At 46.9% G+C, this 22,414-nt stretch overlaps 1 non-coding gene across 1 annotated transcript; it reads left to right on the top strand.

The window, feature by feature from the left end:
* Window positions 1-8,576: 8,576 nt before the first annotated feature.
* LOC111591205 (small nucleolar RNA Z247) lies at window positions 8,577-8,715 on the top strand. Its single transcript, XR_004857446.1, has one exon. It is a non-coding gene; the product is annotated as a small nucleolar RNA Z247 (small nucleolar RNA).
* The last annotated feature ends 13,699 nt before the right edge of the window (window positions 8,716-22,414 follow it).

The following is a 22,414-nucleotide window of genomic DNA, read 5'->3' as shown; positions in this document are numbered from 1 at the left end:
ATACCGCCAGTTAGCCTTTCTTCCTCACTTCACTCTCACTCTCTCACTCACCGTCGCCGCCGTCGCGCCCTAGCCGCCCGGTTCGCCGCCGCGGCGCCCCCGCCCTCGACCTCGCCGTGCCGGGGCCGCCCGCCGCGCCCGCGCCCCTCGCCCTCGCCGCGCCGGGGCCGCCGCCCGCCCGCGCCCCTCGCCCTCGCCCTCGCCGCGCCCTCGCCCTCGCCCCTCGCCCTCGCCCTCGCCCTCGCCCTCGCCCTCGCCGTGCCGGGGCCGCCGCCCGCCCGCGCCCCTCGCCCTCGCCTTCGCGCCCCTCGACGCCCCTCGCCGTCCGGTTCGCCGTCGTCGCGCCCTCCACGCCCTCGCAAGCCCGTCGTCGCGCCCTCCACGCCGTCGCGACCTCCACGCCGTCACGCCCGTTCGCCGTCGTGCACCGTCCACGCCGAGCAACTAGGTATAAACTCATTTTGATTGTGTATTGTGAAATAGAGTTAGTTTATTTGTGTGTGATTGTGTATTGTGAAATAGAGTTAGGTTTCTAGTGGTCACTTTGCTTGCATTAGGTAAGTCTTTTAATTGCACAAAATATGTTTATGTGGTTATTTAGGCATTAATGTATATGTGTGGATATGTATATGTGTGGATGTCAGCCATCGTGCTGCTACTTATATTTACAGGCTTTGAAAACCTCCCCGTGCAGGGGAGGTGCTGCCGGATTTTTTTGTTGATAGGCTTTGGTTAAATATGTTATAGGATGGAGGACCGTGAGTGGATGTACACGGGCCGTAGAGGAAGAAACGATGTCACCACTGAATGGATTAGAAAGACCGATGATTTCGTGGAACGGGCATATGGCGAAGCTGCTAAAGGAGCGAGTCTAGTCCCATGCCCGTGCAGCAAATGTGACAACCAGAAAAGAAAACCAAAGAAGACCATGGTAGAACATATTTGGAAGAATGGATTTACGTCGGGCTATACTCGGTGGATATTTCATGGTGAAGCGCATCGTACGAGAGAGGAGGTGCTGAGACAACGTATCGAGGATTATGACGCGGATGCGGGGGTAGCGGATATGTTGAACGACTATCAGGAGGCACAGTACACGGGAGGATGTATGGATGACGAGCCAGAGCCGACTGCAAAGGCGTTCTACGACATGTTCGACGCGGCACAGAAGCCCCTTCACGGCCAGACAAAGGTTTCTCAACTGGATGCCATTGGGCGTGTAATGGCGTTCAAGTCGCAGTACAGCATGAGTAGAGACGCATTCGATGGCTTGTTGACGGTTATTGGGAGTCTGCTTCCGGATGATCACGTTCTGCCAAAGAGCATGTACGAGGCACAGAAACTACTTCGTGCACTCAAGATGACGTATGAGCAGATTCATGCTTGTCCGAAGGGCTGCGTGCTATTTAGGAAAGAATACGCGGAGGCAAAGTACTGTCCCAAGTGTAATTCGTCTAGGTTTATGGAGGTAGACTCTGGTGATGGACAAAAGAGGCAGCTCGACATCCCCTTGACAATCCTACGACACCTTCCGTTCGTACCGAGGATCCAACGTCTGTACATGACAGAGGAATCCGCGAAACAGATGACTTGGCACAAAAATGGAAAACGATACAATCCTGACAAGATGGTGCACGCATCAGATGGTGAAGCATGGAAACACTTTGATGACATTCACCGTGAGAAAGCCGAAGAGGCTCGTAATGTACGTGTTGCGTTGGCCACAGATGGGTTCAATCCCTATGGAATGAGCGCTGCCCCGTACACATGTTGGCCCGTGTTTGTTATCCCAATCAATCTCCCCCCTGGTGTGTGCTTTCAAAGGCAGAATATATTCGTGTCGTTGATAATTCCCGGACACCCGGGGAACAAAATGGGCGTGTACATGGAGCCTTTGATCGATGAATTGGTACGTGCCTGGGAGGAAGGGGTATGGACGTTTGACCGAGCTACGAAGACAAACTTCAGAATGCATGTTTGGTACCAGTACTCCATGCATGACTTACCGGCCTATGGGCTATTCTGTGCCTGGTGTGTTCACGGTAAGTTCCCATGCCCAGTTTGCAAGGAAGCTCTCAGGTTCATTTGGTTGAAAAAGGGTGGCAAATATTCGTCCTTCGATAAACATCGACAATTTCTTCCTGCTGACCATCCATTCCGCCTAGACATCAAGAACTTTACGAAAGGTGTCGTAGTGACAGACCGCCCACCTGCAACGATGACTGGTGCCGAAATTCGTCAACAGATAGATGGGCTCGTGGCCAATACAGAAGGTGGTTTTGTGGGATATGGTGAGTAGCATATGTGGACACATAAGTCTGGCTTGACTCGGCTCCCCTATTATGACGACCTGCTCCTTCCACACAACATTGACGTGATGCACACTGAAAAAAATGTTGCCGAGGCACTGTGGGCAACAATTATGGACATTCCTGATAAGTCAAAGGATAATGTGAAGGCAAGAGTGGATCTGGCAGCGTTATGTGATAGACCAAAACTAGAGATGAAGCCGCCAAGTGGCGGAAAGACATGGAGAAGGCCTAAGGCCGATTTCGTCCTAAGCAGGGCCCAGAGGAAGGAAGTACTTCAGTGGATCAAGATGTTGATGTTCCCTGATGGGTATGCAGCTAACCTGAGTAGGGGGGTGAACTTATCTACTATGCGAGTCTTAGGGATGAAGAGTCATGACTTCCACATATGGATTGAACGGATTCTTCCTAAGATGGTTCGAGGCTATGTCCCTGAGCATGTCTGGCTAACGCTTTCAGAGTTGAGCTATTTCTTCCGTCAGCTTTGTGCAAAAGAGTTATCTCGGACCGTGGTTGCAGACTTGGAAAGATTGGCCCCCGTGTTACTGTGTAAGCTTGAGAAGATATTTCCACCCGGCTTCTTCAATCCAATGCAGCATTTGATTCTTCATCTCCCCTATGAGGCACGAATGGGGGGCCCCGTGCAGGGACGTTGGTGCTATCCAATCGAGAGATGTCTAAAGACTATTCGAAAGAAATGTAGAAATAAATGCAAAATCGAGGCTTCCATTGCAGAGGCATACATTCTAGAGGAGGTCTCAAACTTCACAACAAGTTATTATGGTGACAAACTGCCGAGCGTGCATAATCCACCCCCTCGTTACAATGATGGCGACAATGAATCGAACCTTAGCATATTTCGAGGCCAACTCGGAAGCGCAAGTGGCTCGACCACGAAGACCCTGACACATGAAGAGTGGCGACATATCATGCTATACGTATTGACCAACCTTGAAGAGGTGACGCCATACATGGAACAATTTCTTCATGAATTCTGGCGTCGATCAAGGGACCCCACTCCACAGGAATATGACGCTCTTCTTAGAAAGGGTGCGAGAAATGGGTTGCCCGATTTCATTTCCTGGTTCAAACGTAAGGTACGTGCTTAGTTTGTAAAAGAGATACGTCTTTGAACTCAATTTAGCGTCTTTTAACTTGCGAATACTTGCAGGGCCAAAGAGATCCGTCTATGAGTGCCGAGTTGAGACAAGTAGCCAACGGCTTTGCTTATAGGGTCAAGAAATATTCTGGGTATGACGTCAATGGATACCGTTTTCGCACAACACACTACGACCAAAGTCGCCCCAATCGGAAAACAACGTGTTCTGGAGTCTTTACGCCGGGCCTTGACAATGTCGATTATTTTGGACGAATTGAAGAAATATATGAGCTCAATTTTTATGGTTCCAAACCTCTTACTCCAGTGATATTCAAATGTCATTGGTTTGACCCTCAAGTGACGAGACGGACACATTCTAATCTTGGGATAGTCGAAATTCGACAAGATTCCACCTTAGCAGGAGACGATGTCTATATCGTGGCCCAACAGGCCACACAAGTGTATTATCTCCCATATGCGTGTCAAACGAAAGAACATCTTAAGGGTTGGGATGTTGTGTATAAGGTATCGCCGCATGGGAGGTTACCTGTTCCTAACGATGAAGATTACAACTTAGACCCGGACACATATGATGGAGAGTTCTTCCAAGAAGATGGGCTAGAAGGGCGATTTGAGATAGACTTAACTGAAGCTATCGGAATGGACGTAGATATTGAAATGGTTGTTGATGAGGAGGATGATGAGGTGCAAAATGATAATGACTTAGTAATCCTTGAAGGCAATGATGAGGTTGCGTCTTCCGATGGTGTTGAGATTGAAATGCTTGATAGTGATGATGAGAGTTATGATCCGGCTAACCCCGACACATATGAAGATTATTTTTAATCAATGTAATGCTATATGACTTTTTATTTCGCACCTGTTTTTAAATTGCACTTATTTTATATGCACTTATTTGTTTACTCTTAATTGCAGGTTGTTGGACAAATATGGTGGGCGGTTTCCTGAGGAGGAGGAGGGGGAGGAGGAGTAGGACGGCAGACGATGCAGAGCAGGCAGCGCAGCAGCACGAGGCAGAGCAGGCAGCGCAGCAGCAGGCGGCGCCTCAGGACGACGACGACCAGCAGCAGGACGACGACGACCAGCAGCAGGACGCCTCAGGTTCAGGCGGCTCTAGTTCGAGGAGCATCTACCTGCGAGGCCCCGCGAGTCTCCCGCCGCGTCCCATACTTCGGGACAGACGACCGTTGATTCGGCCGGAAGGGGAGAGGTATGTAACTTTATGTTCTTCATTCTTGTTCATATTATGTGTTCAAAATCATAATATAAACTAATACTTTTTATTTATCACTTGGACAGGTCTTGGACGGTTTTGGATTATGCTGGGGGTCATCGTCGCCCCCCCAACAACATCCTCGGCCTGCTGTGCAGGGAACACTTCCCTGGACTTGTGGAGTACGCCGGAGTGACGGGCCCAGCCTTCACCTTCGACCACTACGCCGTCGCCCCCGATGCAGTAGACCGGGACGACAGGGAATTCAATAACAAGGCGGAGCGGGTGAAGCAAGAGCTGTGGGTAAGTCTTAGTATAATATAAAATATGTCGCATTCGTTGCAAATTCTTGAAATAATGTATGGATACATCGTTTTTGTATGCAGGATTTCTTCAGATGCGATGCTGGATACGAGGCTAGGGCGGATGTGGTGGCCACCACGTCCTGTAAGAAGCTCGTCGTGGACATGCACTATGAGGCCCGCATCCAGGCCATCATCACCTACCACGGCTCCGTCCTTGGGGAGAAGGTGACCAAACCTCAAGCCCGAACCATGTCGTTGACCAGGGAGCAGTACCTGCAGGTAAAGTCATGCATGTTTGGTACCAGTACTCCATGCATGAATTTTATTTTATCTTCTGATATGCACTTTATGTGTTTACTTTGCAGGTGATTCCACATTGGTGCGCCGCACATCCTCTGTGCTGGGAGCAGATGGTGGATAGGTGGTGTTCGGCTGAGTGGGACGAGGCGCACACAGCTAGCCGGGAACGGCGTTTGATGATGCAAGGCCCCTCGCACCACCAAGGCAGCCGGAGCCTGGGCCAATATGCCGAAGCATGGGTACGCCACCTATTTTATTTAGATATATAGCACTAAGTTAGATATTATTTCTAACTATCTCGTTGGTTTTCGTTACAGTCGGCGTCACATGGTGGCAGGCCTTGTTCCACCTTCTCGGCCTATGCTATGGCCCATAAGGGTAAGGCGACGTCCGACGTCACCTACAACCCGGATGACGGGCCCGAGGCCTACACCAACCCCGCCATCTACAACCGCCTCCATGACTACACTGCCATGGCGCAGGAGGTCCATGGCCCAGACTATGATCCGAGCACCGAGCCTATCGACCCCGATGTGCTCATGAGGGTCGGAGGAGGCAAGAGACATGGGCGGTACTGGATTGCCGACGGGGCAATCGACTCGTCCTCCACTCCCACTCTATCTCAGGTGAGAGCAAGGAGCACGGGCTCGAGCCCAGCCATTCGACCTCGGCACGACAGCTCACAGCATCGCATACAGCAACTCGACGTTAGTGCTTCTATAACTCGTCCTTCCTTTAGTTATATATCTAGTCTTTGAGTTATTATAACGTTGGCTTGTAATATTACAGACCCAACTAGAAGAGATGGAGGCGAGGATAATGGCGGAGCGGGCGGCGGCTGATCAGAGGATGGCGGAGATGTTCCAGTACATGCAGAGCCTTGGCGCCGCACAGGGCATCGCTCCGCCACCTCCATTGTTCCCCCCAGTTGACCCTACTCTCTTCCACACTCTGAGTATCAAAATTGTAGTTAGATGTTTGTAATGCATCTGGTATAACACATGCTATCTCTTCTCTGTGCAGGGCCAATCTGGGGCGGCATCCAACAACCCTCCGGAAGGGTTCAGCCCAACGCAGCCCCGGCCAAACCGCCCACCTCCATGAGTCATTGTTTTGGACTTCTGAACTTATGTATAATACTTATGTTTCTGTTTGATACTTATGTGAGAGCTTGCGACGTTTGAGACTTATGTTTGTGTTTAATACTTGTGTTGAACACTTATGTTTGTGATGGATATTTATGTTTGTGGTCACGGTTTTATGTTTGTGTTGGCTATTTATGTCTGTGATGATATCTGTGATGTATATATATGATATCTTCTATTTGTGTGGATGGAAAACAAAAAACAAATAAAAAAGGTACATACTGGTCACTTTGCCGAGTGTAACACTCGGCAAAGAGGCTCTTTGCCGAGTGTCGGGGTCATAACACTCGGCAAAGAGCACAGACCTGGGCACCGGCTTAGGTTCTTTGCCGAGTGTTATGTCGCTGGCACTCGGCAAAGAGGCCTTCTTTGCCGAGTGCCACTTGGGACACTCGGCAAAGAACCTGACATGGGGACCCTCCCTGACGGGTTTTTTGCCGAGTGCCACTTGTGGCACTCGGCAAAGAATACGTGGCACTCGGCAAAGAAGTATTCTTTGCCGAGTGCTGCCTGGAAGGCACTCGGCAAAGCTAACTTCTTTGCCGAGTGTCACAGGAGACACTCGGTAAAGCCGCCGTCTCCGTCACCCGGCGCCGTAACAGCCACTTTTCTTTGCCGAGTGCTCTCTGGCACTCGGCAAAGAGTTTTGCCGAGTGCCCGACAAAAAGCACTCGGCAAAGAAGGCTTTGCCGATGCACTGTTTGCCGAGCCTTCTTTGCCGAGTGTTACACTCGGCAAAGGCTTTGCCGAGTGTTTTTAAGGCTTCGCCGAGTGCTTCAGGCACTCGGCAAAGCTATTGATTCCGGTAGTGATCCTATAGCTCATTTTTTGTTCCTGTTGCAATGTATAAGCATATTTGTTAGTATGTCTAAAAAATATAATATATAGAGATGGCTGTCTTATGATATTGTCCTTAAAAACAGATAGATTTTTAGAAACAGTTTTATTAAGTAAATAATCTTTAAAACTAATTTCTGGATCAGTTTGTAAACGATATATAGTGCATCAAATATATGAAGCTAGATAAGTCAACAGTCTTGAGAAACTTAGAAAGGGAATCGTAAAAATCGTTTGTGTAGTATTGATCTAGTGTCAAATTAACGCCATCCATCTATCATTTCATCTTACACTAACAAGTTGAAGTGCTCTCGAGTCATGTGCTCAGTCCGTTCGTGCGTGTTGTGCGAACCGGTGAGTGGGAGCTACGCTGCATGCATTCGCCTGCCCGGGGAAGCTTCATGAGCGCGGTTTTTGAACTTGGTGCTTTGGAGTTGGAATGTGGCAAGTTGACTCGTGCATTCGACGTCGTGCTTCACCCGGCGTCCGACCTCGTACCCACTAGTGCAGCCAATAATACAAAAGGACATGGCATGTCACACTAATTCATGTGCTGCATCCAATTATGCTACTTTCTCTGCTAGAGTCTAAAGAAGATATTGTGAAACAGATAGATAGATGCATGTATGGCAAGTCACATTGTAACAAATCTGACCGAGATTTGTGGTGGACTGCATCTTTGAAGATTTAGTTTGTTGCTATCCCTGTAATCAAGGATGCTCTCTCAACAAATCTCGGATCACTATTGTTTGCCACAGCAGAGGCTTTTTCTGCCTATATTAACACACGCGGCCTCCATGGAGGTGAATACGCTTCCACAAATTATCATATGGTACCAGAGCCTACCTCTATCCACTGCCCAGAATAATCGCCATGATGAACCTCGTCACGAGCGGTCTCCTGTCCTCGGCGCTAGGCCATCCTGTGACAGAGAAATTAACCAAGACAAATTATACCCTATGGAAGCTACAGGTATTGCCTGCAATCCGCGGCGCCCAGCTTACTGGGTTGATCGATGGATCCAAAACTGCCCCAGCCATGGAGATCGAGGGCATCGACAAAAACAAGGAGCCGAATCCGGCTTATGCAACCTGGCTGGCACAAGACCAGCAAGTTTTCGGCTACATCGTCAACTCGCTCTCCAAGGAGATGATGAAGCAGATCTCTCACTGCAACACCTCGGCGTCTCTCTGGAAGGCGCTGGAGGAACTCTGTGCGTCGCAAACCAGGGCGCGCGCAGTGAACACACGTATTGCCCTGGCTACCACGAAGAAGGGGACCATGAGCATCGACGAATACGTCGGTAAGATGAAAGCGTATGCTGATGAATTAGCAGCTGCAGGCAAAGCACTTGATGATGAAGAACTCATCTCGTTCATCATCACCGGCCTCGATCTCGACTACAATCCGGTCATCTCCGCCGCTCTCGGACGTGCTGATCCGATCAGCGTCATCGAGTTCACATCACAACTGCTCGCTTTTGAACAATGCCTGAACCTCTATCAAGGGTCATCCTCCTCGTCAAGCTTCTCCGCCAACATGGCCTCACGGGGTCGTGGAGGCGGACGCATGTTCCGTGGTCGCGGTGCACGTGGCCGTGGAAACGGTGGCCGGGGACGCGGGAGTTTCAACAACAACTCTAGCTCCGGCAAGCAGAAGGTCCAGTGCCAGATCTGCAAGAAGGTGGGCGTCCACACAGCATCCGAATGCTGGCACCGTTTTGATGAGAATTTTGTCCCTGAAGACAAGAGCGTCAATATTGTCAATTATGGTGAGTATGGTGTAGATTCAAACTGGTACACAGATACTGGCGCCTCAGATCATGTCACAGGCGAGATGGACAAGATGGTGATCCGTGACCGCTATCATTGTGGTGATCAGGTCCACACGACAAATGGAGCAGGTATGGACATTAAACACATTGGTCATGTCATCTGTCATGCGCCTGGAAGAAAAATTCATCTTAAAAATGTGCTACACGTTCCTAGTGCTGCTAAAAACCTTGTATCTGTTCATAAATTAGCTGCGGATAACAATGCTTACCTTGAGTTTCATCCAAATTTCTTTTTTATTAAGGATCGCATCACGAAGAAAATCCTGCTGGAAGGAACGTGTAGAGGAGGTCTCTACCCTATGCCTGCGGCTGCTTTCAAAAATAAACAAGCTTTTGTTGCATCCAGTAGTTTGCCGTCCCTAGAAATGTGGCACAGTCGCCTAGGCCATCCTTCTTTTGATGTCGTTCAGCAAGTACTTAGTAGCAATAAATTACCTTGTTCCTCGTACTCGAGAGAAACCATAGTTTGTGATTCCTGTCAAATGGCCAAGAGCCATCAATTGCCCTATCAAAGATCGTTGAGTAAATCTATGTCTCCATTAGAACTTATTCATTCGGATGTATGGGGGCATGCCATTGATTCTTTTGGGAATTATAAGTATTATGTGAGCTTTATTGATGACTACAGCAAATTCACCTGGATTTATCTTCTTAAACACAAGTCCGAGGTGTTTGATAAATTTCATGAGTTTCAACAACTTGCTGAACGGCAACTAAACAAAAAAATCCTAGCCATCCAATCTGATTGGGGAGGAGAGTATGAGCGTCTAAATTCCTTTTTTAGCAAGATTGGCATAGCTCATCATGTCTGTTGCCCTCACACTCATCAACAGAATGGATCCGCTGAACGCAAACATCGACACATAGTCGAAGTTGGCCTCTCCTTAATGGCGCAAGCTTCCATAGCATTAAAATTTTGGGACCAAGCTTTTTTAGCAGCTACCTATTTGATAAATAGGATTCCAAGTCGTGTGATCAAAAACATGACGCCTGAGAATCCATGGTCGTCACCGTCGTCTAGACAAGGCATAGCATATGGCTGGTTATTTTAGGGTTTTGTTTTTTACTAGTCTGCTAGTTGCCTTGTTGGGATAAGACCTGGGGCCTAGTGCGCTGTCGTGCTGAGCTCAGTGGCTGGCTTGGCCTCAACTCATTCATACAAACACGACAGGTGTACACGTATGAAATACCCATGGGTAATCGGGTTCGGATTATTGCTTCCCAAACCCATACCCGTTTACCCAATGGGTGAAGATTTTGTCCCATATCCATACCCATGGGGACAATTTCCGTCCCATACCCATACCCTAATAGGGGAATTCATACGAACTAGGTACCATCACTATTCACCATTACTATTCACTGTTACTATTCACCATAGTTCCTATTCATCGTTACTATTCATCATTGTTACTATTCATCGATGGTATCTATAATTACTTTTTTGTTGTTACTATTCGTCTTTACTATTCATCGATCATCCGATCACCCCAAATTTCAACTACTCATCCATCATGCTGTCCATTCCACCTAAGACCTGCTAGACCAATATTACAATCATACAAACTCCGGTGACTGTGATTTTCCTTCCAGTAGGGAACTTCCCATCTGGTCACCCATCCCAGGTTTCTCCAAGTTGAGCACGCTTAACTTTGAGATTCCTTCGAACCAGGCTTCCAAACTCCGATTCCAATAATTCTTGTTTCTAAATTATTATCAAACTATTCCCTATCCAACCATGTCATCCCTTAAGCATGGTTCATATTTCAGAAAACTCCCAAAATACATTTGTCCCATATTCTGCCTATAACTCTCCTGTTCATACTAAGTCAGACGATTCATTCGTCACTATTCTCACCAACAGTGAACTTCACTGTGCTACACCACATACACCCAGCTATAAATACACCCAGCTACCCTCTCCCTCTCCACACACACTCAACACCCTCAGCTAAGGCAAACACCCCACCCACTCAGTTACTCCGCTCTGCCGGCTACATGCATAGTGTCGCTTCGCCTCCAGTCCACTCTCCTGGTAAGCACCTCGGCTCCACCACTAGTAGTATCTCAACACCACATGACACATATTCTACTCAAGGCTCTACCGATCCATATATCGCTATTCTGACCACTATACTAAATATCTTTTGATATACTTGTTGGTTTGTATGTTTGCTTATTCATGTTGCATAGCTATCGGAGCGTTCGTGTCGTCTCGTGGAGGCCAGATCTGCAAGTCTACGCCAGGCAGTGGAGCTAGAAGCCAGTTCCGCGAGCACCCCTTCCCCCTTCGCTGGATAAGCACGCCAAGCTCATTGAATCCCTTTGATGCATAAATTACCTATGATTTTTCAACCACAACCCTCAGCCTGTTATTTTATGCATGATATGATTTTGAGATAAGTTATTATGGCCACCTAGCCGCTTGCCGCAATCAATCCTTGATATATTTGTTACAAATAATTTGAGAAAAGGTGTGAGTTTTCAAAAGAAAATGCTTTTCAAAATGGGTATGATGAAGGGTTTTCACCCTTATCACCTTTGAGTAGGGATGATCAGGGACTCCCTGGTTAGGGGAGGGCCTCAGGTGTTGGCTCAGCCGGGTTAGGTGTGAGCAGAAGGATTATCCTCTCATATAAGGACCGGTTTGTCATCCTTCACTACCTATACTCATGACAAGTACAACCACTCGAGACTGTATGGGCAGTCACTCAATCTGAACTTGTACGGTCCGAACCCCACGGTTATGATGGCTGGGGAGCACCAGGAGGATAAGGAGGGGGAATGTTTTGTCCGGTTTGGACATGGCGGTGGCCTGACTCCTTCCGGTATAACCGTTAAGGTAAGGACGTGCGAGGAAAGAAAGAGATTCGGATTCGGGTCTCATTGGCCATGAGATCGCAGAGCCAGACTAGTGGGTAAAGTGTACCCCTCTGCGCAGAGTTCAAACCTATTCGAATAGTTCGCGTCCACGGATATGGATGAGTCTGGTGTGGTATGACAATTACTGTTTTGTTTTCCAAAAAAGTGCTTTTGAAAAGTGGTTTTAAAAGGTCCGGCGGTTGAGCCGTGACCTATGGTGGACGGGAAGTCCAGTAGCTGTTTTTGAAAATGAAAACCAGTGGGAAACTACTGAGATACCTGGATGGTTAGTCCAGGGGATTTTATTCTATATTGAAAAACTTCCTGCTCCTTTGGGAGAGGATGCGCTTTGAAAAATACAAAATGTTTTACAAAACAACCCTGCATAAAATATTGTTGTTTCTGCAAAATATCTTGAGCTCCACATATTCCATGCATTATATCTTATTTCCCCATTCCGCAGATGAAGGTGGGCTGTTGAGTACGTAAGTACTCACCTTTGCTTATTTGTTGTTTTTTCAGAGAAGGAGATCATTAATCGGGTAAGAGTTACGCCTGTTCCCAACCTTGCGTGTGGTTGCTGGACCGCTGATTTGCTTCGTGGCGTATATCGGGCTGCTTCAGCCCCACTCTGATGTTATGTCCCGAGTTGTGGACCAACTCTTAAAGTTGATCGCCACCTTTATAGGTTTGTCTCATTTAAGCAGATCTGTAATCATCTGATGTATAAATGTGTTTACTAGCCTCCTGGGACTAGTAATTGTATCACATTTGAGTCCCAGAGGATCTGAGGCGCTTCAGGTGGTATCGGAGCTGTTAGGTTCGCCGCAGGACGTAACCCTTAGCCTGATCCAAAAGTTTTTGAGTCAAAACTATTTTCAAAAAAAATTCTTGCTCTCATCACTCCATTTCAAAAATGTTTTTCCCCTTTCCTTCTCTCAGAAGTCAGATGGAGGTTCGCTGCCAAACCAGCTTTTGCCAGAATGAAGATGGTTTCCCCAAGTTGCTGAGAGCATGCACAGTTCGCCTCGGAATCAGGAGCCAACCAGAGTATGATGGTCGTGAATTCGTCGAGCATGGCACAAAGAAGTGTGTCATGACTGTATACATTGGATCCAGTCCGCACCATGTGGAATGGAGTGTCACTGCTACTGGGCACAGATTTAAAGACACCTGCCAAGTCATCGCCTGCAAGGCATTGAGGGCCCTATGTCAGATCTATGAAGAAGAAGTGGCCGACATACCGCTCAGATTCTTTCCGCCCTTTCAGAGAGACCGTCCAGTCTGGATGGCCAGGATGCGTGCATTAGAAGGGCAGCAGCTGCTTGAGGACGACCCCTCAGTCGTTACCTCACTGCATACCTGCTCACCCTAGATGCCCAGTATGATTTCTTGGCTTGGCACCACCGTCAGGTGATTGCCCGAGCAGAAGATGCAGAGAAGCGCAACCGTCAGCTCCATGTGGATCTCACCATAGCTCAAGCCCGTGTAGCTGCCTTGGAAAGTCGTGAAGTCATTGCTGTTGAAGCCCTGAAGCAAGCCAAGGATGAGCATGTCCAGAAGTTGATGGAGGCCTACTTGGTAACCCATAACCAATGTAGAGCCCTGCGGATCCAAGAGCCCGCTTCATCCAACCCAGTTCAATCCGTGAGAGTTGAAGATCCCCAGATTCTTGAAGGTCACCCGGTCTCTATCAGAGGAGAGAAGAAGGCTTGAGAACTCCCAGAAGGAGCCATATTCTTAGAAGGAATTCCAGTCTTCCCTCAGGCTATGAATAAGAAAGAGCACCCCGAGTCCTCCCAAGATCCCTCGCTAGAGTTGTTTGAGCCCCTCACCGTGAAGAAGATTCCAGCACCGTCCCGTGAGATCAAAGAAGAATCTTCAAGCACCCCGCCAGCACTGCCGCCCTCTGAGAAACTACAAGAGCCAGTCCAGCTTGAAGAAGAGTTCGACCCCGTCTTGCCATCTCAGTCGCCGCTAGAAGAAGTCATCAACATCAGCTCCCTCTTGACCCATCCAGGAGATGTCTCAGATTGAAGTTGTGTGCAAGCCTTGCCAGAAGAGAAGCTGCTTGGTCTGAAGTTAGTTATGCCCAATCCTCTGCATGCATTGGGTAGTGAAGTTTTTCTTCACTTTGGCTAGAGCCCTGCATGTATAAGAGGTAATCATGTAGACTCGTGTTTTGCAAAACTCTAATTGTGTGGCCCACTAGGGCATTTCAAAATGAATTTCGCTTGATGTTTTCTCCCCTTTTGAGTGCATATGTGATTCTTTAACGTTAGTGCTCATAAGTTGCATTTAGCATAGTTCTCAATTCAGGAGCCAAGCAATAGTAGTTATGCTTAGCCCCCGAATCTGAGTAGTCTGTGCTTTGGAAAAACTCTATTCTTCCCTTATTCAAAAAATTTGATTTGTTTGTGCTTATCATTGCTGAGCTTGTGTGTTTTCTTTCTTTTTAAGAAAGGTTTTCTCTAAAAACATAGATCACAAATTAGAGCTAATCCTCACCTTATGCTTCCATTCTCATCTTAAACCATCTAAAGAGAAAAGTGCCTTACCCAAGAAGATACCAAGATGCTCACCCTTGAAGCCTGGAATAAGCTACAGAAGGAACCTATCCAGCCGCTCAGTCAAAAGGACCGACCGTGAGAATCAAAGCACTGCCCCTGAGTCAAAGTAAACAGGAAAAGATGACAAAAGGAGGTATTACCATACAGAGAGGCAAAAATTCTTGGAACCAGAGACCACAAACATCAGGATCGTCGACCCCACCACTCACCCGTGTTCCCTTGCACGCGTGCCCGCCTCCATGCGCACTACCACCGCCCCACACCCCCTTTGCAGCACACCCACCGCCATTACCGCCAGCAACACCATCCCCCCACCGTTGCACCTGCTGCCTCGCGTCACCTGCTCCATCACCGCAACTCCGCACCCGAGCACCACCTCGTATACCGCTCGCCTATAAAACTTCCGCACCAGCTCCCTCAGTTCCCATCCCAAGCAAAACACACCTGATAAATCCCCTCTGCCAAATTGCAAGCAACTCCATTTTCCACTCCCTTGCTCCTAAGATCACAATGCTTGGTGATTCTTGGTTTGAAGACTGTTGCACATGGTTCATAGTCTTCGGTTTCCTCATCTATATGATGGTAATACTCTTTGATAGAATCCTCCAGTGGGAAGAACAAAGAGAAAGAAAGAGGTGGTGAGAAGAGAAAAAGAAAATAGTGAAGAGAAGATAAGAAGAAGGTTCTCCCAAAATCAACCCTGTGTCAGTCATTTCTCCACAGCCTGCTCAAGCAGCAACAGCAGAAGAAGGCCCTGTAACACCCTTGTTATGAGGAACTTCAAGGAGTTCAAATCCCCAAGATTCAAGAGTTCTACCCTCATTCTTTTTAAGTGGGGTAGTGTTCCAGTAAGGTTCCTGCTATGGAGGAAAAAAAGAAGGCCTATAGCAAGCTTGTGGAGGACCAGATCATCGAAGCATATAAGTTTCTGGATGAGAAGTGGTCACCCAAGTTTTGTTGATGAAGCACCAGAAGACTAATCAAGGAAGGAATCCATGTGGGAGTTCGCAAGAGAAATGTTTGTGTGTTGGCATCGATGCTTCCTCAATAAGCTAGCTGCCAAGCGAAACCTAGAAGCCTGAAGATGATCTTTGAGTAGCCAGAATCAGCGTTTGCAATCGGCAACCGAATGCTCCTCAAAGGCAAGATTTTGTTAAAGCTTCATCTCCTCGAAGAGTTTGCAAAGTGAAGATATGTAGCTGAAGTAAAGCTATACCCATAACCCTTCCAAGCCGAATCTCGAGGACGAGATTCATTTTAAGTGGGGTAGATTTGTAGCATCCCAAAAATTCAAATCTTGAAATTTTCTCAAACTCGCTCTAAATTCAAAATGAATTTCAAATTTCATTTCAAAATGTTTGTTTGTGAGTTGATATCAACAAATAAAATATAGTGGTCTATATTATCTCCAAAATCCTCCTCAAAATATCCTACAAATGTTTCTCCAGTGATCCCCCTCAAATTCTTTCCAGAAATACTACCTAGATATTTCCCGAGTGATCCCCTCTGATTCTTCCCAGAAATACTGCCCAAATATTCCACCAATATTTCTCCAAGTACTTTCCTCTTGAGAAATACCTTCCGAATCATTTTTGAAGTCCCCACAAATATTTTCTTCATAACTTTCCTCATGCTCATACGTATACGTATGCCTCTGGTGTCATACGGTGAGCTCTACAAGCTAATCTCACTTATACAAGACAAATACATGCTAATCTCCCACTAATCCTCTCATCCTCCCACTAATCCCCTCATCCCTCCCCCTAATCCCCCCACCATGGCTATAAATAGAGGGGCAAGGGCCTCCTCTCAAGCCACCCCAAGCCATTTCATGGCAACTCTCCCCCCACACACACACGCCCACTCCATGTTCCACACAAGCACACACTGGCACAAGGATCGTTCGGTCGTTCTTCGATCGTTCGTCCACCTGTTCTTAGTTTGTTCGTTCGTTCGTCCGATCGTTCGTTCGATTGTTCGATCGTTCGTCCGTTCGTTCGTCCAAATAATCCTTGTTCAGCCGTTATGCTACCGAAATTCTGACCGTTCGATCATTCAATCGTTCATCGTTCCTATTCATCGTTCATCGTTCGTTCATAGTCCCTATTCATCGTTCGTCCAGATAATCTTTGTCCTACCGTTATACTGCCGAAATTTCGATCGTTCGTTCGTTCATTCATTTGTCCGATCATTCGATCGTTCGTCCGTTCGTTCATAGTTCCTATTCATCGTTCGTTCATAGTCACTATTCATCGTCCTTCGGTCGTTCATACGACTATTCACCATCACTATTCATCGTTACTATTCACTGTTACTATTCACCATCGTTACTATTCACGGACACTATTCACCATTGTTACTATTCATCGATGTTATCTATAATTACTTTTTCGTTGTTACTATTCATCGATCATCCGATCACCCCAGATTTCAACTACTCATCCATCATAATGTCCAGTCCACCTAAGACCTGCCAGACCAATATTCCAGTCATACGAACTCCGGTGACTGTGATTTTCCTTCAAGTAGGGAACTTTCCATCTGGTCACCCATCCCAGGTTTCTCCAAGTTGAGCACGCTTAACTTTGAGATTCCTTCGAACCAGGCTTCCAAACTCTGATTCCAATAATTCTTGTTTCTAAATTCTTATCAAACTATTTCCCTATCCAACCATGTCATCCCTTAAGCATGGTTCATATTTCAGAAAACTCCCAAAATACTCTTGTCCCATATTCTGCCTATAACTCTCCTGTTCATACTAAGTCAGATGATTCGTTCATCATTATTCTCACCAACAGTGAACTTCACTGTGCTACACCACATACACCCAGCTATAAATACACCCAGCTACCCTCTCCCTCTCCACACACACTCAACACCCTCAGCCAAGGCAAACACCCCACCCACTCAGTTACTCCGCTCTACCGGCTACACGCATAGTGTCGCTTCGTCTCCAGTCCACCCTCCTGGTAAGCACCTTCGCTCCACCACTAGTAGCATCTCAACACCACATGACACAGATTCTACTCAAGACTCTACCCATCCATATATCGCTATTCTGACCACTATACTAAATATCTGTTGATATACTTGCTGGTTTGTATGTTTGCTTATTCATGTTGCATAGCTATCAGAGCGTTCGTGCCGTCTCGTGGAGGCTAGATCTGCAAGTCTACGCGAGGCAGTGGAGCTAGAAGCCAGTTCCGCGAGCTCCCCTTCCCCCTTCGCCGGATAAGCACACCAAGCTCACTGAATCTCTTTGATGCATAAATTACCTATGATTTTTCAACCACAACCCTCAGCCTGTTATTTTATGCATGATATGATTTTGAGACAAGTTATTATGGCCACCTAGCCGCTTGCCGCAATCAATCCTTGATATATTTGTTACAAATGATTTGAGAAAAGGTGTGAGTTTTCAAAAGAAAATGCTTTTCAAAATGGGTATGATGAAGGGTTTTCACCCTTATCACCTTTGAGTAGGGATGATCAGGGACTCCCTGGTTAGGGGAGGGCCTCAGGTGTTGGCTCAGTCGGGTTAGGTGTGAGCAGAAGGATTGTCCTCTCATATAAGGACTGATTTGTCATCCTTCACTACCTGTACTCATGACAAGTACAACCACTCGAGACTGTATGGGTAGTCACTCAATCTGAACTTGTACGGTCCGAACCTCAGGGTTATGATGGCTAGGGAGCACCGGGAGGATAAGAAGGGGGAATGTTTTGTCCAGTTTGGACATGGCGGTGGCCTGACTCCTTCCGGTATAACCGTTAAGGTAAGGACGTGCGAGGAAAGAAAGAGATTCGGATTCGGGTCCCATTGGCCATGAGATCGCAGAGCCGGACTAGTGGGTAAAGTGTACCCCTCTGCGCAGAGTTCAAACCTATTCGAATAGTCCGCGTTCACGGATATGGATGAGTCTAGTGTGCTATGACAATTAGTGTTTTGTTTTCCAAAAAAGTGCTTTTGAAAAGTGGTTTTAAAAGGTCCGGCGGTTGAGCCTTGAGCTATGGTGGACGGGAAGTCCAGTAGTTGTTTTTGAAAATGAAAACCAGTGGGAAACTACTGAGATACCTGGATGGTTTAGTCCAGGGGATTTTGTTCTATATTGAAAAACTTCCTGCTCCTTTGGGAGAGGATGCGCTTTGAAAAATACAAACTGTTTTACAAAACAACCCTGCATAAAATATTGCTGTTTCTACAAAATATCCTGAGCTCCACATATTCCATGCATTATATCTGATTTCCCCATTCCGCGAATGAAGGTGGGCTGTTGAGTACGTAAGTACTCACCTTTGCTTATTTGTTGTTTTTCAGAGAAGGAGATCGTTGATCGGGTAAGAGTTACGCCTGTTCCCAACCTTGCCTGTGGTTGTTGGACCGCTGATTTGCTTCGTGGCGTATATCGGGCTGCTTCAGCCCCACTCTGATGTTATGTCCTGAGTTGTGGACCAACTCTTAAAGTTGATCGCCACCTTTATAGGTTTGTCTCATTTAAGCAGATCTGTAATCATCTGATGTATAAATGTGTTTACTAGCCTCCTAGGACTAGTAATTGTAGCACATGGATGGTGGTCGACGATGAAGGTGAAGGTCATGCGGGTTCATGCCGATGAACCGAGATCGGTGAAGGACGAGCGTTGGGACTTGACAGAGGGACCAAAGTCACCGGGTGACTAATCAAAGTGGTTGACACCTAGGACACTCACTCGTGCGAGGACGTGGCAGAGCGAGTCATGTTGCCTATGCGGTCGAGGACTGGAGAGACACATATCCATGACGTGGGGACGTGCATGCGATGCGATACTCACGATGGTTTGGTGGTAGATTGTTGGAAAACCACCCAGCGCTATGGACAACGGGTTTTTGACCGAATTTGGCCTCAAACTCAGTGGTTGCAGTTCCGACGTGAATCGGAGCGACACATGGAGTCATCATGGAGGGTGTGTCAATGCGAAGAAACTTTGTGTGGAGCGCATGACCGTCAGATCAAAACTTCATGAGTTGGTCTATTTCTCCCTCGGCTAAGTGGATAGGACTTATGTATCTATGGGTAGTTTAGGAAGTAATAATAACCCTCTATAAATAGAAGGGTGGGCTGATTGTTTCTACATCTCTTTGGCTATTTATATTAGGCTTCCGCTTAGAAACTCTAGTCTCTATCCTCTAGTCTACTTGAGATCCACAGATGTTTTGAACTTGCGTCTATGTTTGTAATCTTCACTGCTGGATCCAAATGAAGGGTGGTAGGATCCATCCATAGGGTTGGCTCGACTCGTTTCACTCAGTTTTGTCTTCACTAAAATTTTGAGTCGGTTTTGTTCTTGAGTTCTTACTTTCCTTCTCTTTGTGGATTTTGAAGAACCTTCGAGTTCTTGTGTTGTGGGTGCTGTCGAGGATTGATTGGTGGAGAGATACAATCTCTGGATCACTACATACACCATCTTGGTGCAATTTTTGGTCGTGATCCGAGTTGATCTAGTTTTGAGTTCATAGATACATAGCATTGTTACACATACAATGATATCAGACAAAAAGGCAGAATGGTGAGCCACATTAAAAACATCACATGGAGTTTGAAAAGTGTCCATTCGCAAAGACCATAAAGTTCCAGAAGGACATAACTATCAAAGGCATAGGGACCATAGTTTCTAGATAAGTCATCACAAAATAAATATTGACTGACTTAGCCATAATTCGAGGTAAGTCAAAGTACGCCTGAATGCCTAGCAACAGTGATGAAAGAAAAACAATTCTACTTCTTACTTGGGCTTGTTGGTCCTTTCCATTTGACGTCCTTCTTTGTACTAGGATCTTTCCTTATCTTGTGCTCTTTTTCTTTCTCAGCTTCCTTGTTGCCATTTCCAGTGCTAACTGGAGGAAGTTGGATCACACTATTAGTCGAGTTGACAGCATCTAAAGTTCCTGCAAAAAGAGTTTTAGATGCCACCTTGCAAAACTCTTTGCCCAAATTCTTAATCACTTTGGAGGTAATAGAAGGGGACATTAGATGGGCAGTTGAGTCAACACTTACTTAAGTTAATGGAGTTCTTAAAGTTAGTAATTTTCCTCGAGCTAGAGACTTCTTCGCACTGTAGTGTCTACCATTGTGATTCCTTTTTATTTCTTGTGAAGTGGGACCAGTCCTTCCTCTTTCTTAGTGGGGGTTTCTATGACCAACGGGGAATTCTTTGGTAGTAACAGTTGCACAATTTCTAGGTGAGGCTCCGGAAGGCCACGTGGAGCATCTAAAGACTGAATTGTCTTGGCCCACTCAAAGGATTCAAGTGACATAAGATGCCTAATAAAGAAAGAAGTCCATGCCCTAGGGACCATCACCATTTCATTAGTGTCTACAACAGAAAAGTAAGTGGACCAAATCTGGAGCCTCTTCCTGGACATGTGTTCTTCAAACACCAGGTCCATGCTAGACGTCTCCTACCTTTATCTATACCCTACATGTAGATGGTTGACAAAAGGTGCATTCTCATCATAGGCCTACAATTGTTCTACTATGTCAACCCAGGAAATGGGCCGAGCAAAGATGACGGTGGAAATGGGCCGACCCAGGAAGGTGATTGGCTCACGCCCGGACTACTCGTGGCTTGGGTGTGGTCCCGTTGAAGCTGTTCGCTTTTTCCGCGCTCTACATCCTCGAGCGTCGGGGATAGCTTGGAACAGAGGCGTCAGGTTTTCCTCGGTATAAGCGAAGTCTGTTCGCTATTAGTTAGGAGATAAGCTAGAAGAGTGTGATCAACATGTATGTGATAAATGCCTCACGATCGTGTATATAAGGCCAAGGGGGGTCCCCATCATTTTCATCTCATTAGTATCTCACCATTCGTAAGACACCACTTGTAAACACCTCCCTCATACAAAGTCACCCCAGGAAGTAGGGTATTACGCTCCTCAAGCGGCCTGAACCTGCTGAAAATCGCCTGACTCTCTCTTTCTCGTGCCTCTGGCACGAACCATCGAGTTACGATCTAGGACACCGTCCTACCCAAAGCACCACGAGGATACCGTGGGTGTAGGGTCGGACACTAAATACCGACAGTTGTGATTGAAGTTGTCCCGTGGAGCCACTCTGTCGGTGCCAGGGGACCCAAGAGAAGGAGCGCTTGAGAGAGACGGACAGGTCGGGCCCGCCTATCGGCGCCGATTTGTGGGAGCTGAGCCGCGTGGGGAGAAGATGTAGATGGGCCTGGTATGGTAGAAAACAGCCCATGTTCAAATATGTTTTCCTTCTTTTCTTTTTCTTTTTTTCTTTTTGTTTTCCATTCTTTTGTTCATATTCTCCTATATTTTAACTTTCAAATTTGGATTCAAAATTGAGTTTGTTTTAAATTTAAGCCTGAGTTCAATGCACAAGCAAAACTCCAACATGCTGCATTTTTTTTATATACCCATTTAGTATTCTTTCAACAGGAAATATGTTTCCATAATAGAATTCATAATCCAAATAGTTCCAACATTATTCCTCGAATGGTTAAAGTCTTAGAAATTACATTTTAGGAGACAGAAAAAAAATCCAATCACAGTGCCGGGAATGGGATCGGATCAAACAACTGATCCGCCCGTATCGATGGATGATCAGTAATGCGGAGTGGAGAGCATTAACGGACGTAATGGGAGGCAGGCTCAATCATCCCTGGAGACCGATCGATTGACTGAAGAGCCGCCATCACCAGTCCACGATGTTGCCGGGGGCACGCTGCAACTTCCCACCGGGATTCGATCATCAGTGGGCAGGTCAGGTGGCGTTGTTCGTCGTCGTCCCACTCTACCAGTTGGCTAATCGCAGTTGCATTGCCGACTTTTCGCGGGCAGCCAGGCGGAGGCCGACACATGTGTGGAAGAATGACTCGAGGAAACGTGGTCCGTGTGGTGCCTCCTTTCTCCGGAGGATATCACGATG

This window comes from Zea mays, chromosome 3, assembly GCF_902167145.1.
Source record: "Zea mays cultivar B73 chromosome 3, Zm-B73-REFERENCE-NAM-5.0, whole genome shotgun sequence".
Lineage (NCBI taxonomy): Eukaryota > Viridiplantae > Streptophyta > Magnoliopsida > Poales > Poaceae > Zea > Zea mays.
Note: the sequence above shows the minus strand (reverse complement) of the source record. Positions and strands in the feature narration are given on the sequence as shown.